General features: G+C 44.4%; 1 pseudogene; it reads left to right on the top strand.

Annotated features, from left to right (window-relative positions):
- The first annotated feature begins 16,697 nt into the window (after window positions 1-16,697).
- LOC126163259 (5S ribosomal RNA) lies at window positions 16,698-16,815 on the top strand (annotated as a pseudogene).
- The last annotated feature ends 681 nt before the right edge of the window (window positions 16,816-17,496 follow it).

Consider the following 17,496-nt stretch of genomic DNA (forward strand, 5'->3'; position numbering starts at 1 on the left):
ATAAATACCCTCTGCGTAATAGCATATCACACGCTGTGGAATAACCTGTAACATTATCTCTGTCAACTACATCTAAAAACCTCTTTGTAACTGTTTGTTTACGTAAGTTATTCTCGATAAATACTGTGCACTGGAAGTTGTGTGTGATGTTTAACATGTCTGAGACTTTGCACAAATGGATCATAAGGAAACGGCAGGCACAAGTTCTTTCAAATTTCGCCACTAACTACATACAAAAATCGATAACCAACTAAAAATTCCGTGTTTTTGTATATTGCAGTAAAGTCAACAAAACAAAGCAGAACCTGGCACATCGAAAACATTACGTACAAATGGCATTGTACAAAGAGAAAACACACTTGAAAATGGGAATCATTTCCCTAAACGTGTCGTGTGCAACATGAATAAAAAAATCGTTGCAGAACAGTTATTTATGAACAGATCCATCATCACTTCTTTACTGGATTGTCTCCCACAGATGGTAGCACTTCATTTATTCCAGACTCCTCTAGTTATTACTTCTAAGTCTACATCTGCACTTCGCAAACTACGAAATACATGCACACTACACTGTACGAAATTCATTCTCTCCCTTCCTACTTTCTTCGTGGATGGTACGCGTGAAGACAGATCAACGACAACGCCCTGTGTAAGTCCCCTTTTCTGCAATTTTATCCTTGTGGACATGACGCGTAATGTATGTTGGAGGAAATAATATCATTCCTGTCTCGTTTAGCAGAGTAGGCTCTCGGATATTTGTGAAGAGAAAGGCCTTTCTTGTCGACCCCCACAATTAAGTTTGTTGAGCATTTCTGTGGGAGTCCCGCATTAGTTAAACGACCCCATGACAAAACGCGCAGCTGTCCTCTGAAACTTCTCTTTGCCTTCCGCTAAGTCGACTTTAAGTTGAACAATACTGTAAAATTGGTTACACGAAGATTCTGCAAGAGACCTATCCGTGAATTTTACTTCCTGAACATTCTTCCATAAATTCGAGTTTGATATCTGCCACCCCCATGAATACGTTTACTTACTCGTTCAACAGTAAATCATTTTGGATAGACACTCCTAGACACTTGACTGCTGTTGCTGATCCCACTGACTGATCTTAGATCACCTATTCAAACGATACTGGATTTTTTCGTCTATTTACTCACACTACAGTACATTTATTTATGTCGGCGACTATCTGCCAATCTCTGCTCCAAACAAAATCATCCGCAAATTTCTCTGCGTTTAATAACAGCTTTGCTAAGCTCCCAATTAAACATTTGCCCTGTCTGCGAACAGCCGCATAGCTACAAACGTTATCCACCATGTCATTTACAACTACGTATTGGGAATGCAGTGCTCGTATTTACATCTACGAGGGTTAACTGAAAAGTAATGCCTCCATCTTCTTACCTCTTCAACAGTTGGCAGCATTGGTACGCGGCAGGTACTGGCTTGTTCCGTAGCCTCATCTCTACACATCTAGTCGGCGGGAATCCTTAGCATCGAACGATTGTGTTGTTACAGTATAAAGTATGGAACCCTGCGCAGACGGTCGGTCAGTGCTATTTAAGCAACGAGCAGTCATTGAATTCTTGACAGCAGAAGGTGTCACCCCAAAGGAGATTCATCAGAGAATGAAATCAGTTTATGGTGATTGTGTTGATGAGTACTGTGCGTCGGTCGGCTAGTACGTTTAAAGACGTTGATGTGGGAACATCTGACCTGCGTGACAAACAAAGAGTTGGACGTCCTGTGACAGCAACCACCGAGTTTCACAGGCAAAATGTTGACAGATTGATTCAGGACGATCGTCGTATCACTCAGAGAGAAATTGCAAACACAATCGACATTTCACAAGAACGTAAGGGTCACTTTATTGCTTTGCTTGGCAATGGCAAACAACACACTTCAAGTGCCTCCACAGCAGAACTTCAGAGACTGAATCTCACCACTGTACGGCATCCTCCATACAGTCCAGGTTTAGCACCGTCTGACTTCCATTTGCTCTCGATAATGAAAGACGATTTGCGGGGACATCATTATGCTTCTGATGAAGACGTTCAGAGAACTGTGAGACTGTGGTTGCGGAAACAGAGTGTCGACTTCTTCCGTGACGGCTTCAGAAAACTGGTTCATCGTTGGCAGAAATGTATCCAATTGGCTGGTGTTTATGTGGAAAAGTGAATATTAGCAGTTAAATATCACATTCTAAGGATTATTTATGCATTTGGTTTCTTAAAATATTCCCATCCAGACCCAATTAACGAAGATGGAGGCATAACTTTTCATTCAACCCTCGTATATCTAAATGCACTGCAAGCTTGAAGAATAAGTCTTCTGAGCTCCATTAAATCACGTGCACGTTTCGGGAAAATGTTTTCCTTTAGGTACCCCCAAAGAAAAAAGCCACATGGATCGATGTCTGGACTATTGGGGGACCATTGAAGCGACCTGGAAACCTGAGTGAAATGATCCGCATGTCGGAATGCTCGTGTAAAAACTCCAACACAGTGTTTGCAGTATGTGGCCTTGCTCCATCTTGCATGAACCACTGCGTGTTGAAGGGCAAGGCAGTAGCAAGAAGCTGTGGAATGAAGCTACTGCGAAGCATGCTCAAATAACGCTCGCTGTTCACAGTTTCTTCAAAGAAAAAGGGTCCAATAAGTCCGTGACTGGAAATTGCTGCCCACGCTGTAATCCTCGGAGCATAATGTTGTCTTTCATGAAGCACTTGTGGGTTTTCAGTGGCCCAAAAGCGTACATTTTGTTTGTTAACCACACCGTCTAAATGAAAATGCGCCTCGTCTGAAAACCAAACGTTGTTGAGAGTTTCTTCCCTATCCTCCGCCCACTGAGAAAACAGTAGTCTCTGCTACTTGTGTTCTTCAGTGAGCTTCTGTGCACAGGTCATCTTGTATGGGTACATATGGAGGTCACTTTCAAGAATGCGTTCAACGGAGCGTCTGGACATTCCCAGTTGCACTGCTGCCTTTCTACACGATTTCCCAGGACATCTCTGCACAGCAACTCGTACCGCTTCAATATTCTCCGGCGAACAAACAGGTTTAGGCCGATGTCGCTTCGCTTCCAATACTGTTCTTTCCTGTACAAGTTTATCGTACAACCTGTGGATGGTCTTCTTGCAAGGGACCCATCATGTGTTAAACTGTTTTCGAAAATGCCTCCGAGTCACAATAAGGCTTTTCGTTTCATGAAAAAGTAATACAATTGCCGATCGTTGCTGTGTCGTCAGTCTTCCAATGTCAGCCATTGCTGCTTACTAATCTCCTAGCGGCAGTATCGTGAATTACACGTCATTTAGTTACTCATTTTTTTCTCAAGCTCTGCTGGTACTGCTGTAGAGATCCCAGTGGGATATCTAATGTGCGTCGTAAATTGTGAAAGAAACAATTAGTAACACATTTTGTGCGCCACCCTGTATACCAGGAAATGAGATTCCATGCCGAAGACGAGGATGGAGACGCCCAGGACAGCCGTGGGATACTAACCTGACTATTGCCCGCCATACGGCCTGACAGCCAGGAGTGATGGTGCGCAGGATATCTTTGGTTGTTATCCACAGTACCCTGACGGCCCAGCGATACGTCGACGATATTCAACACACAGTTTTCTTGCCCTTCATGGCACGCCATCCTGAAGTTATATTTCAGCAAGATAATGCACGCCCGCACAAGGCAAGAGTTTCTACATCTTGTCTGCGTATCTGCCAAACCTTATCTTCGAAAGCAACGTTGTGCACTGTTTGGTTCTTGTGCAATCAATAAGTGAAAGTGTCCCCAGACTTTATGTACACCCTGTATTATTGGCTCTAAGCATTCTGGGACTTAACATCAGAGGTCATCAGTCCCCTAAACTTAGAACTACTTAAACCTAACTAACCTAAGGACATCACACACATATATGCCCGAGGCAGGATTCGAACCTGCGACCGTAGCAGCAGCGTGGTTCCGGACTGAAGCGCCTAGAACCGCTCGGCCACAGCGGCCGGCCCCTGTATTATTCCAAAACAAAAAAGAACCCAACATACTGTACGTACAGAACAGTACTGATGCATTAAAACAACGGCTCGACGTGACGACCACCAACGTTGTTACAGACATTGTACCTACGAATCATGTTCTGGTACACATTCTGCATCCCAGCTGATGACTCTTCAATTTCTAGTGCAGCAGCCGGAACTAGTGCCAGGAAATCTTCCTCTGTCTCTACAGAGACGTTAAGCGACGTCAAATGACCGTCATCCTGTCTGCCCTATTGCATACGAGGGCAATCAACTGTGGGACTTTTCTCTTTCCCTCAGCAGACATGGACGCGTTACACATTTGAAATGAAACCGTCGTACAACGGAAACGGAATGTTTCCGAACATGGGTTTATATTCGAAATATGATGTACTCACTTCCTTCTACAAGTTGAAATGAAACCGTCGTACAACGGAAATGGAATGTTTCCGAACATGGATTTATATTCGAAATATGATGTACCCACTTCCTTCTACAAGTTCTAGAAGTTTGTAACGAGAATTTCCGAACAATCTGCATATTTGCAATCGTTAATTTGTTTGTACTTCAGCTTCTGTCTGATGATGAAATACTGAAACGCATAACGCTTAATGAAGAACTGTGCAATCAAGACCTTTCCGTACTTCCAAGTCGTAACAAATCTGAATGATAGCCTGCCTCAACAATAGATGTACTTCATCTTCAAGTAATGGAATAACTGTTTTATTTGTTGGGCAACAACAAGTAGATAAGTGTACAGTTAACAGATATGCTTACAAATAACCAAATGGTGTTGTTGTTGTTGTTGTGGTCTTCAGTCCTGAGACTGGTTTGATGCAGCTCTCCATGCTACTTTATCCTGTGCAAGCATCTTCATCTCCCAGTACCTACTGCAGCCTACATCCTTCTGAATCTGCTTAGTGTATTCATCTCTTGGTCTCCCTCAACGATTTTTATCCTCTATGCTGCCCTACAATGCTAAATTTGTGATCCCTTGGTGCCTCAGAACATGTCCTACCAACCGATCCCTTCTTCTAGTCAAGTTGTGCCACAAGCTCCTCTTCTCCCCAATCCTATTCAATACCTCCTCATTAGTTATGTGATCTACCCATGTAATCTTCAGCATTCTTCTGTAGCACCACATTTCGAAAGCTTCTATTCTCTTCTTATCCACGTTTCACTTCCATACATGGGCTACACTCCATACAAATACTTTCAGAAACTACTTCTTGACACTTAGATCTATACTGGACGTTAACAAATTTTTCTTCTTGAGAAACGCTTTCCTTGCCATTGCCAGTCTACATTGTATCATATTAAAACAGGCCGAAGTAGCACACTCAACTCGCTTTCGGGAGGGTGACGACTCAAATCCAAGGTCGACCATCCGGATGAGGCTTCCCGTGATTTCCCTAAAAAGCTCCGGGTAAATGCTGCAATGAACATGGCAAATTTTCTTCCACCGTCCTTCCCTAATCTCAGCCTGTGCTCACTCTCTTATGACCTCGATGCGACGTTAAACTCTAACCTTCCTTCCTTACAACATATTAAATTTCACATAAACACCTGTAGTACAGAATCATGACTGCAGGTGTTCCAGAAAAAACATCGATTGCAGAACGACGCACACGCCGTAACTGCAACGTTGCTTGACGGCCCATTGTTCTGCGACGCGGGGTCAATGTCGCCGCCTGGGCCGTGCGAAGACTGCGCGTAACACACGCACATTGGCAAGAGCCTCCCCATCCGCAACGCCAACGAGTGTGGTGTTCTTTGTGCACGAAGGAAAACAAACATTTTCTGTTGAATTTCGTACTATAAACTTCATTCCCGAGGGGAAACTTGATTTAATGCTGCTGTTTATGAGTGACATGCAACGTTATACATTTTCAGAACATCCATTGTCGAGACTTGTGCCCTAACTTCGCAATATCGTCTGCATAGCAGCTTTTCATTAGTTTATTTGTTTTTACCTGTGGGCTACGTCAGTGGATTACACCATACCCTTCGTTAGCGTGCTCAGCCACCTGTTTAACATTAATGACGTACAATAAATAAGGCCATTGTCGAATATCGAAACCAGAAGCTTCCTGGCAGATTAAAACTGTGTGGCGGATCGGGACTCGAACCCGGAACGTTGTCTCTGGGGAGGAGGGGGGGGACAGTGATCTTACAGACAGAACTCTCCAGGCACGACTGACGAACCGCCCCCACCAAAAGTTCACCTCTGCCCTTACTTCTTTCTGTGTGATTAGCAAGCCGGAGGAAAGGATCCTTTCTGGATTTCATTACCATAGTTGTCGCTGCTCAGATTCTTATCACTTTATGGGTCAATAGGTTTAAAATATATGAAGCTGCTTATTCATAATTACACTACTGGCCATTAAAATTGCTACACCACAAAGATGACGTGCTACAGACGCGAAATTTAACCGACAGGAAGAAGATGCTGTGATATGCAAATGATTAGCTTTTCAGAGCGTTCACACAAGGTTGGCGCCTACCGATTTCTCATACACAAACAGCAGTTGACCGGAGTTGCCTGGTGAAACGTTGTTGTGATGCCTCGTGTAAGGAGGAGAAATGCGTACCATCACGTTTCCGACTTTGATAAAGGTCGGATTGTAGCTTATCGCGATTGCGGTTTATCGTATCGCGACATTGTTGCTCGCATTAGTCGAGATCCAATGACTGTTAGCAGAATATGGAATCGGTGGGTTCAGGAGGGTAATACGGAACGCCGTGCTGGATCCCAACGGCCTCGTATCACTAGCAGTCGAGATGACAGGCATCTTATCTGCATGGCTGTAACGGATCGTGCAGCCACGTCTCGATCCCTGAGTCAACAGATGAGGACGTTTGAAAGACAACAACCATCTGCACGAACAGTTCGTCGACGTTTGCAGCAGCATGGACTATCAGTTCGGAGATCGTGGCTGCGGTTACCCTTGTCGCTGCACCACAGACAGGAGCGCCTGTGATGGTGTACTCAACGACGAACCTGGGTGCTCGAATGGCAAAACGTCATTTTTTCGGATGAATCCAGGTTCTGTTTACAGCATCATGATGGTCGCATCCGTGTTTGGCGACATCTCGGTGAACGCACATTGGAAGCGTGTATTCGTCATCGCCATACTGGCGTATCACCCGGCGTGATGGTGTGGGGTGCCATTGGTTACACGTCTCGGTCACCTCTTGTTCGCATTGACGGCACTTTGAACAGTGGACGTTACATTTCAGATGTGTTACGACCCGTGGCTCTACCCTTCATTCGATCCCTGCGAAACCCTACATTTCAGCAGGATAATGCACGACCGCATGTTGCAGGTCCTGTACGGACCTTTCTGGATACAGAAAATGTTCGACTGCTGCCCTGGCCAGCACATTCTCCAGATCTCTCACGAATTGAAAACGTCTGGTCAATGGTGGCCGAGCAACTGGCTCATCATAATACGCCGCTATTCTTGATGAACTGTGGTATCATCATAATACGCCACTACTCTTGATGAACTGTGGTATCGTGTTGAAGCTGCATGGGCAGCTGTACCTGTACACGCCATCCAACCTCTGTTTGACTCAATGCCCATGCGTATCAAGGCCGTTGTTCTGGGTACTGATTTCTCAGGATCTATGCACCCAAATTGCGCGAAAATGTAATCACATGTCAGTTCTAGTATAATATATTTGTCCTTTGAATACCCGTTTATCATCTGCATTTCTTCTTGGTGTAGTAACTTTAATTTCCAGTAGTGTGTCATTGTTACATTTCTTGACGATGTATCGATTCGAATGTCAGGCTTTGAAATAGGCATCTGCTTTCAGAGTTCTAAATGTTTTTTCCAGGGTGTCTTCTGCCAGTGTTTTCGTTAGTTCATCAAAGATTTCTGGCACAGCTAGCTCTCCAAAACAGCTGATAACCTTCCTGGACTATTTTAAACGCTTCCTGCCGCTCTATCTCTTTGATATTACGAATTGAGTCCAGTGCCCTTTAGTCGTACAATGATTTCTGATGCATTGTCTAAGTTTTATGGCTTTGCGATAGCAGTACTGAAGATACTTGAGCTGTAGATTTCTTGTCATAACCAGGATCACCACCCGGAATTAAACCATTTCTGGCTCGTTACGTTCTCAAAAATCTTAGTCCGGTCGTCTTTTGCTCGGTCGTTTAACCATTTGTTGAATTTCACCTTTGAATTCAGTAGTATGCTGAATGTTGTTCATTCATATTTGTCACACTTTTCTTGCAGTTATTCGTGTATTTGATTATCTCCTCGTTCACGTTATATATCTTAGAAGCAACTTAACAAAACGCACAATGTCCCAGCAAGTAAAATTTTCTGGGGAAGCGAAAACCTTACACCAAAAGAAGTATATTATTAATTTTTTCGAATTTAACACAAAATGCTCAGGTGAGAATGTGTTTGACTTTTTTTACTTGCGAGCTATGAGGACTTTTGTAATGGAATTATTACTGTTTGTTATGTTGTATTGGACAATATGCCATGTGATGTAAGTTAGTTTGGACATAATGCATTTTGTTCTTTCGAAATAGAGCATTTTGATTAGTTTGCAGAAACATACACAACAATGATATACAGGTAATACTGAAAATGAATACCAATTGGTCATTGTCGGTCAGTTAAGAGGTTTCACTTCAGTTCACTACTCTTAAGTTGTAGCGAACATTGTCTAATAAAACAAAATACGTAAAATAAACTGGTGTAGTTATGCAGTTTGATTAATTCATATTAGACAAAAAATACTATTCGTAGCATTTGCTGCCTTCCACAGCTCTTTATGGAAATTCCAAAATTTGTTTTGACGAGAACTGATTCTAGGAGTGAGCAGAGTGAGTCAGAAAATACATAATTTCATATAAAACTCATTTTTGTTCAACAGCGGATACAAAGCTTTTTGAAAAGTTGCTCCTCATCTCTAGTTCTTACCTGACACATCGATTTCCCATTCTGTCTAATAATGTGCATTCCACTTCTCTTCTTATGAATGACGTCTCTCCGCTGTACTACGGGTATGTTGCTAAATTAATATCAAACATCCACATTCAAAAATTAGTGTAGGACCTGCCAACACTTTTTGGGATGCAACCACAATTTATCGTCTCTGCTTACTACTGGAAACCCACGTTAGCTTCAATAACAGCTGCGGATTTCTCGTAAACGTAACTATCGTGACACGTCTTTTTCTTTCCTTCGTGGCACTGGTGCTGGATCTAGTTGTCTGGATGCTTTTCTCCGCCACTTCCGGTCGCCGGCCGCGGTGGTCTCGCGGTTCTAGGCGCGTAGTCCGGAACCGTGCGACTACTACGGTCGCAGGTTCGAATCCTGCCTCGGGCATGGATGTGTGTTCTGTCCTTAGGTTAGTTAGGTTTAAGTAGTTCTAAGTTCTAGGGGACTGATGACCACAGCTGTTAAGTCCCATAGTGCTCAGAGCCATTTGAACCATTTTTTTGAACTTCCGGTCGCGCACATCCTGTCACTTGTGTGTCTTCCTTGGCCTTGCTTCTTGGGACGGCCACTGGGCCAGTTTCGCTCTCTGTGTCGTAATGGACAGTGCTGTTTGGTACTGACTTCTCTTTTAGTGGTCCTTCTCCGTAGATGAGTGACCACCGCGGCTGGCTGCCACGCAGTGGACCCGGCTTCGATTCGCGGTACTACGAGGGATTTTTCCTTGGTGGGAGGACTGGTACAGAGTACACAGAGCTTCGTGAGGACATCTGAATAGCGACTCGACAGATTAGTGGCGGTTCCAACGTAAAGGAAACCCGACAACAACAGGGAGAGCGGTGTGCTGACCACATGCGCCTCCATACAGCACCCGATGACGCCATTGACATAGGATGACGCGGCGGTCGGTCGAGCCCGTCATATCTCCGTACCATCTAAAGCGTATTTTTCTTTCGTTAATGACTACTGTCGCCTTCAACCACTCACTTAGATGTTCGTTTTTTACATGTTCTATCCTTGTCTCGAAGACGAAAGACAAAACGTAATACCAAACAGCAGAGAGAGCAGAAGAGTCTAGTGACACGGGCAGCGTCTGTTCTGTGTGTTGGGGGTGGATCCAAGAGACCACTGTTCCCCATGTTATAGGAAGCCTGTATGAGCCATTCGCGTACGAATTCTCGAGGACAGATTTTTCATGGGAATACTGTTATTTTTTCGTTTATTTTTGTTTTTTACATACACATAGCGATTTACAAAACAAGAAGAAATATACTTGTTCAAAGGATTTATAACACCACAAACATTCTCACGGTTCTATTGTGTATGGAACACCATAAATAGCCGGCAGTTGTGGACGAGCGGTTCTAGGCGTTTCAGTCTGGAACCGCGCCACCGCTGCGGTCGTAGGTTCGAATCCTGCCTCGGGCATGGATGTGTGTGATGTCCTTAGGTCAGTTAGGTGTAAGTAGTTCTAAGTTATAGGGGACTGATGACCTCAGATGTTAAGTCCCACAGTGTTCAGAACCATTTCAACCATTTTTTGGACACCATGAATCGTTTTTCATTACTCATAAATATATACGCGGAGTGTAGTTGTGTATGATGTATAGTGAAACCTTACGTATGTTACATTCAAAACACGATTCCGCACACGGCCTCGATCACAAGAAATTTTCTACCTTCTAGACGTAGCAGTTTTCTTATGAGTTGGCGTTATTTTCGATCGAAAACGTCCACAGCTTCTGGCATGTCACTGTTTCTCCTCAGTGGACTCGAGAAATTGCGTTGTTACACTACTGGCCATTAAAATTGCTAAACCACGAAGATGACGTGCTACAGACGCGAAATTTAACCGACAGGAAGAAGATGCTGTGATATGCAAATGATTAGCTTTTCAGAGCATTCACTCAAGGTTGGCGCCAGTGGCGACACCTACAACGTGCTGAAATGAGGAAAGTTTCCTACCGATTTCTCATACACAAACAGCAGTTGACCGGCGTTGCCTGATGAAACGTTGTTGTGATGCCTCGTGTAAGGAGGAGAAATGCGTACCATCACGGGGTCCGACTTTGATAAAGGTCGGATTGTAGCTTATCGCGATTGCGGTTTATCGTATCGCGACATTGGTGCTCGCGTTGGTCGAGATCCAATGACTGTTAGCAGAATATGGAATCGGTAGGTTCAGGAGGGTAATACGGAACGCTGTGCTGGATCCCAACGGCCTCGTATCACTTGCAGTCGAGATGACAGGCATCTTATCTGCATGGCTATAACAGATCGTGCAGCCACGTCTCGATCCCTGAGTCGACAGATGGGCACGTTTCCAAGACGACAACCATCTGCACGAACAGTTCGACGACGTTTGCAGCAGCATGGACTATCAGCTCGGAGACCATGGCTGCAGTTACCCTTGACGCTGAATCACAGACAGGAGCGCCTGCGATGGTGTACTCAACGACGAACCTGGGTGCACGAATGGGAAAACGTCATTTTTTCGGATGAATCCAGGTTCTGTTTACAGCATCATGATGGTCGCATCTGTGTTTGGCGACATCGCGGTGAACGCACATTGGAAGCGTGTATTCGTTATCGCCATACTGGCGTATCACCGGCCGTGATGGTATGGGGTGCCATTGGTTACACGTCTCGGTCACCTCTTATTCGCACTGACGGCGCTTTAAACAGTGGACGTTACATTTCAGATGTGTTACGACCCGTGGCTCTACCCTTTATTCGATCCCTGCGAAACCCTACATTTCAGCTGGATAATGCACGACCGCATGTTGCAGATGCTGTACGGGCCTTTCTGGATACAGAAAATGTTCGACTGCTGCCCTGGCCAGCACATTCTCCAGATGTCTCACCAAGTGAAAAAGTCTGGTCAATGGTGGCCGAGCAGCTGGCTCGTCACAATACGCCTGTCACTACTCGTGATAAACTGTGGTATCGTGTTGAAGCTGCAGGGACAGCTGTACCTGTACACGCCACCCAAGCTCTCAAAATGTGAGTGAAGTCCTATTGGACCAAACTGCTGAGGTCATCGGTCCCTAGTCTTACACACTACTTAAACTAACTTATGCTAAGAACAGCACATGCACCCATGCCCGAGGGAGGACTCGAACCTCCGGCGGGAGTGGCCGTGCAGTCCGTGACATGACGCCTCAAACCGCTCGGCCACTCCACGTGGCCCATCCAAGCTCTGTTTGACTCAATGCCCAGGCGTATCAAGGCCGTTATTACGGCCAGAGGTGGTTGGTCTGGGTACTGATTTCTCAGGATCTATGCACCCAAATTGCGTGAAAATGTAATCACATGTCTGTTCTAGTATAATATATCTGTCCAATGAATACCCGTTTATCATCTGCATTTCTTCTTGGTGTAGCAATTTTAATGGCCACTAGTGTAGAAATTCATTTGCAACTTGAAGTTCTATCGGATGCTGTACTAGACACCACAATACTGATATTTCTAATTGAGACGTCACAGCTCAAATGCCTGTTTTAGGATGATTAGCTACATTATAACAGTGCGAATACGCCGTCTGTGAACAGTCCGTCGCAGTGTTTGATGTCGCATCGGCTCACTTTCTTGCGTCACTACGATTTGTTGCGTAATTCAAGTTTCGTCACCGTCCAGATTGCTATTCTAAGTCTGCAGGCTTTCGCGGCCGTTGTCACTAAAGCTAAAAATCTTCTGGGTTGTTAGCCCACCTGGTATTTCCTCCTAAAATAATCGACGTTTCGACCCCTCTGCTGGGATGCTCTTCAGGATGTTTCGGTGTCTCCTATTGCTAGTGCTCTAGCAATAGTGGACCCACCCTGAAGAAGATCCCAGGAAGGGGGTCGAAACGTCGATTATTTTAGAAGGAAATGTGACGCGCCTAACAATCCAGAAGATTTTAACTATTGTTTTTGCATTGGATGATGTGTCATTTGTAGTGTTATAGTCTGCACCATTACTCTAAACACTAAAGTAACTTTCTTCCAAGAAACACAGCATTCTCTCGGCTTGTGCTTCGGAAGGGTCAGATATATTGTCACTCAATGAGTTCTCCAAATATGGGTCGGCAAGAAATCACGTCTCTGTTACAAATCACATTGCCTGAGAAGTCACAGTTTTCGCAGTAACAACTTTATAGTATCTGCTTGTATTTCAGTAACCACCAGATGTCACAAGCAGCAACTAAATGTAGCATTTAACATTCAACGCTGTTGCGTCTTTCTAATCTACAGCTCAGTGACGTATAAACCCGTCATTGTACCGCATTACATGGAACTGATGTAGCGGCTGTACCTGTAATTATGTGCGAGTGGTTTAAAACCGATGTCAGAAGAACTGAGACATCGACTGAAGCATCTTTCGTCGCATCCTGCCAAGACTTCCGTAGATATTTCTGCCTCCACAGCTGAGTGATCCTAGTGGAAGAACGCCATGGGAAGGGCCCTGATTCGCTTCATGTCCGCGATGGAAATTTTGTCTGCTCGGGGACTGCTTTTTGTGTTGCCTTCATCATAATTTCATTCTCATCAATATGCAAGGCGCCGATGCGGTGTCAACTAAAAGACTTCCACCAGCCAACCGGTTACCCAAAGTGAAGCCCACGCCACATGCGCATTTCGTTTCATTTATCCTCAGATGTCATACGTGTTATCCATGTAGGGCATTCTCAAATCTAGAAAAAGAACAAAGGAACGAAACGATACATGTAATTCGTTCGCAGATCACATTATGTCCAACGTAAGTAGGCTGTCAGGAATTCGCAGTTTCAGCCGATAGATAACATACAGAATGAGCTAGCTATAAAAGAAGCAAGGAACGATGCTATGTAGACTCATAGGAAACCAGTTCCAACAGTACAGAAGTCAGTTACCGGAAGAATCTCTACCTGAAACCGTAGAAAACCTGAAAGAGTTCTGGCGCATAATGAAAGTTATAAAACAGCAGCAAACCACAGTAAAACCACCTCGACTAAACGGGTTAGCTTCAGACATGCATGACAGAGTTGAATCCATGACTAATGCTCGTGAAGCACAATTTACCACTCGTAACATAGACCAAAAGCCGACTGTCAATTAGAGACATGTGTGTGTGAGCACATCAAAGTCTAGAGTAATAAGAATGTCCGACTTCCGGACATCATAACCACTACAAGGAAAGCATCTGATTCAAAGAAGCATCGATTTATTACTAACTTGTACTGCACCAGACTTCGCCAACTATATTTTCCTAAACATTGAAAACTATAAAATGCCATAATGTTGCCAAAACCTGGAAGGGTGAGCTAATTCTGTGAAATAACAGATCCATTTATCTCTTGATTTGCCTTGGCAACATCATCGAAGAAATTATTCTAAAATTTCTTCATGACGCCTGAGAAAACTATATCATACAAAAACTGGAATTCTTTGAAAAGCACATTGTAGTTGACCAATAGATGAGCCTTACTGACCACATCTGCACAGCCCAACAAATAAAGAACAGCAGTGGTGCAGTGTTTCCCAATACTAAAAAAACATTTGATGGTGAGAAACAAAGGACTTGTTTTCCGACTACTTTGGAACAACTGCCCACTTCAGCTAGTCAAAATTAATTGATACTTGCTGAAAACCAGACAGTTCTATATAACTACTGAAGAGTCATATAGCCAGCTGACACACGAATGCATCTGCAACAAAGGTAACGCGCTACTGTATCAAATACACCTACTATTTTCAGGAGACGCACTTAACTTAGTATTGGGAAACACTGCACTACTGCTGTTCTTTATTCGTTGAGCTGTGCAGATGTGCTCAGTAAGCCTCATCAATTTGTGAACTATAATGTGCTTTTCAAAGAATTCGAGTTTTTGTGTGCCTTTACAGTATTTTTTTTCTTACAATGATCTAGTGTGGTTCCAAGATGTGGTTGTTAGATTAAACACGAACATCAGGAACGCGCGAGTGATACAGAAAAAATTCTTATTCTCCTCGTTATCTAAGCAACTCCCTGATATAGACAGAACTCCAAATCCATATAATTCCTAAAGTCATACAACATTCTTCCTATCATTTCAAGCCATACGTAATATCTCGCATGATCCTAGTTACAATTTTCCCCAGACCAATTTTGAATCACTAATTCAATTTATAAATTATTTCATCCCTAAATCATACGGTAACACAGAAACCTAACACTCAACATGTACTCTGCCCCATAGCTGAGACATAAGGAATGAGATATATGATATTGCGGACCTTGTAAAAAAAGTAGTCTTGAACCACTCACATTGCTATGTCGGAAGAAGGCTGATACATGCAGCACACGTTCTAACTTAATGAACATATGTATATTTTGTTTCAACGTCTATTTATTTTCGTTGTTTCTTCCTCTCTTTGGCGCTCTTCATTGTTTATCTAATTTTTCTGTGTTCTCTCTCTCTCTCTCTCTCTCTCTCTCTCTCTCTCTCTCTCTGGACTCGCTGCAAAGGATTTATTCAAATGCGACGGAAATCGGTAGATGTGATGTACATGTGCAGACAAACAAATGATAATAGTTTTAGAAAAATAGGAAGATTTATTAAAAAAAAGAGAGCTTCACAAATTGAGCAAGTCGGTTACATGTTGGTTTATCGTGGCCCTTACGTAAGCATTTATTTGGCGTGGCATTGATTGATAGAGTTGTTGTATGTCCTCTTGAGGGATACCTGCCAAATTCTGTCCAGTTGGCGTGTTAGATCGTCAAAATCCTGAGCTGGTTGGAAAGTCTTGTCCACAATGCTCCAAACGGCTTGGCTTGCTGGCCAAGGTAGGGTTTGGCAAGCACGAAAACAAGGAGTAGAAACTCTCGTCGACTTCGGGCGGGCATAACCTTGCTGAAATGTAAGCCCAGGATGCCTTGCCATGACGGAAAAGAAAAGACAGGGGCGTAGAATATTTTCGACGTACCGCTGTGCTGTGTGCTGTAAGGCCGCCGCGGATGGCAACCAAAGGGCTACTGCAGTGCAATGAAATGGCACCCCAGGCCATTAGTCCTGGTTGACGGGCCGTATGGCGGGCAACAGTCAGGTTAGTATCCTACCGCTGTCCAGGAGGTGTCCAGACATGTTTTCGAGCTGGAGTGGACGTGTCCTGCTTCGAAATGCGCCACGACGACCACCGAAGACGTGTCTGGAGACTCGGAGACTCCCCAGACAATGGTGGGACTGACTGTCACCTGTCATACGGCCCGAAAACCAGGAGTGATGGTCTCAGATTCCATTTCTACATTTCTTTTCATAGTAAAATTCGTTTTGTTGTCATCTGCGGTTTACATTTCAGCAAGATAAGAATAAGATAATGCCCGAAGTCGACGCGAGTTCCTCCTGATTGTCCTCGTGGTTGCATAGCTCGCATACCTCGGCCAGCAAGGTCGCCAGATCTCTCCCCAACTCCCCAATTGAAAACGTTTGGAGCATTACGGGCACAGCCCTTCAACAAGCTCAGGATTTCCACGATCTAATGCGTCGATTGGCAGAATTTGGCACTATGTCCCTAAGGGGGACATTCAACAACTGTATCATGCCACGCCGAATAAATGTTTACGTAAGGGCAAAAGTTGGACCAAGATGTAACTGACTTGCTCAATTTCTGAAGCTCTTTCTCTTGAATAAATCATCCAATTTTTCAGAAATTGTAATCATTTCTTTCTCTGCACATGCACGTTACATCTACCGATTTCCGTCCCATCCTTATAATTCCTTTGGCAACGGCCTTGCCGCAGTGGATACACCGGTTCCCTTCAGATCACCAAAGTTAAGCGCTGTTGGGCGTGGCCGACACTTGGGTCGGTGACCGTCTGGGCGACCATGCGCTGTTGCCATTTTTCGGGATGCACTCAGCCTCGTGATGCCAATTGAGGAGCTACTCGACCGAATAAGTGCGGATCCGGTCACAGAAAACCATCATAACGACCGGGAGAACGGTGTGCTGACCACACGCCCCTTCTATCCGCATCCTCAACTGTGGATGACACGGCGGTCGGATGGTCCCGATGGGCTACTTGTGGCCTGAAGACGGAGTGCTGCTGCTGCTAATAATTCCTTTGTGCCCCATCTTTTTTTTTTTTTTTTTTTTGTGCTTAGAGCGTATATCTTCGAAACTTCGTCATAAGCACTGGGATGTGGATATTGTCATGGTTATTTAATAACGTTGTCTGTTTTTGTCCTATTTAGTATGGTGTGCTGAAGATCTGATGACGAGGACGACACTGATAGAGCAATCAGACACCCGCCCGTATTGCCACGAGTGTTAGCACGCCGCTTCCGGTATTCGCGGAGACGCGCCGGCCTCAGTTCGAATCCGTGCGGCGGATTAACGACGATAGCCGGTGTGGCTGATAGCCTGGCTGTCTGGATGTGAATTTTAAGCGCTTTCCCACATCTGACTGGGTGAATACCGATCTGGTACCGTTGTCTCGCTTCAGTTACACGATTTGCGAATACTTCGAAACGGTTCTCACACTTCCACATGAGATAGCACCAGAAGCAGACAGATGGGATGC

The sequence above is a fragment of the Schistocerca cancellata genome, chromosome 2, assembly GCF_023864275.1.
Source record: "Schistocerca cancellata isolate TAMUIC-IGC-003103 chromosome 2, iqSchCanc2.1, whole genome shotgun sequence".
NCBI classification, from domain to species: domain Eukaryota; kingdom Metazoa; phylum Arthropoda; class Insecta; order Orthoptera; family Acrididae; genus Schistocerca; species Schistocerca cancellata.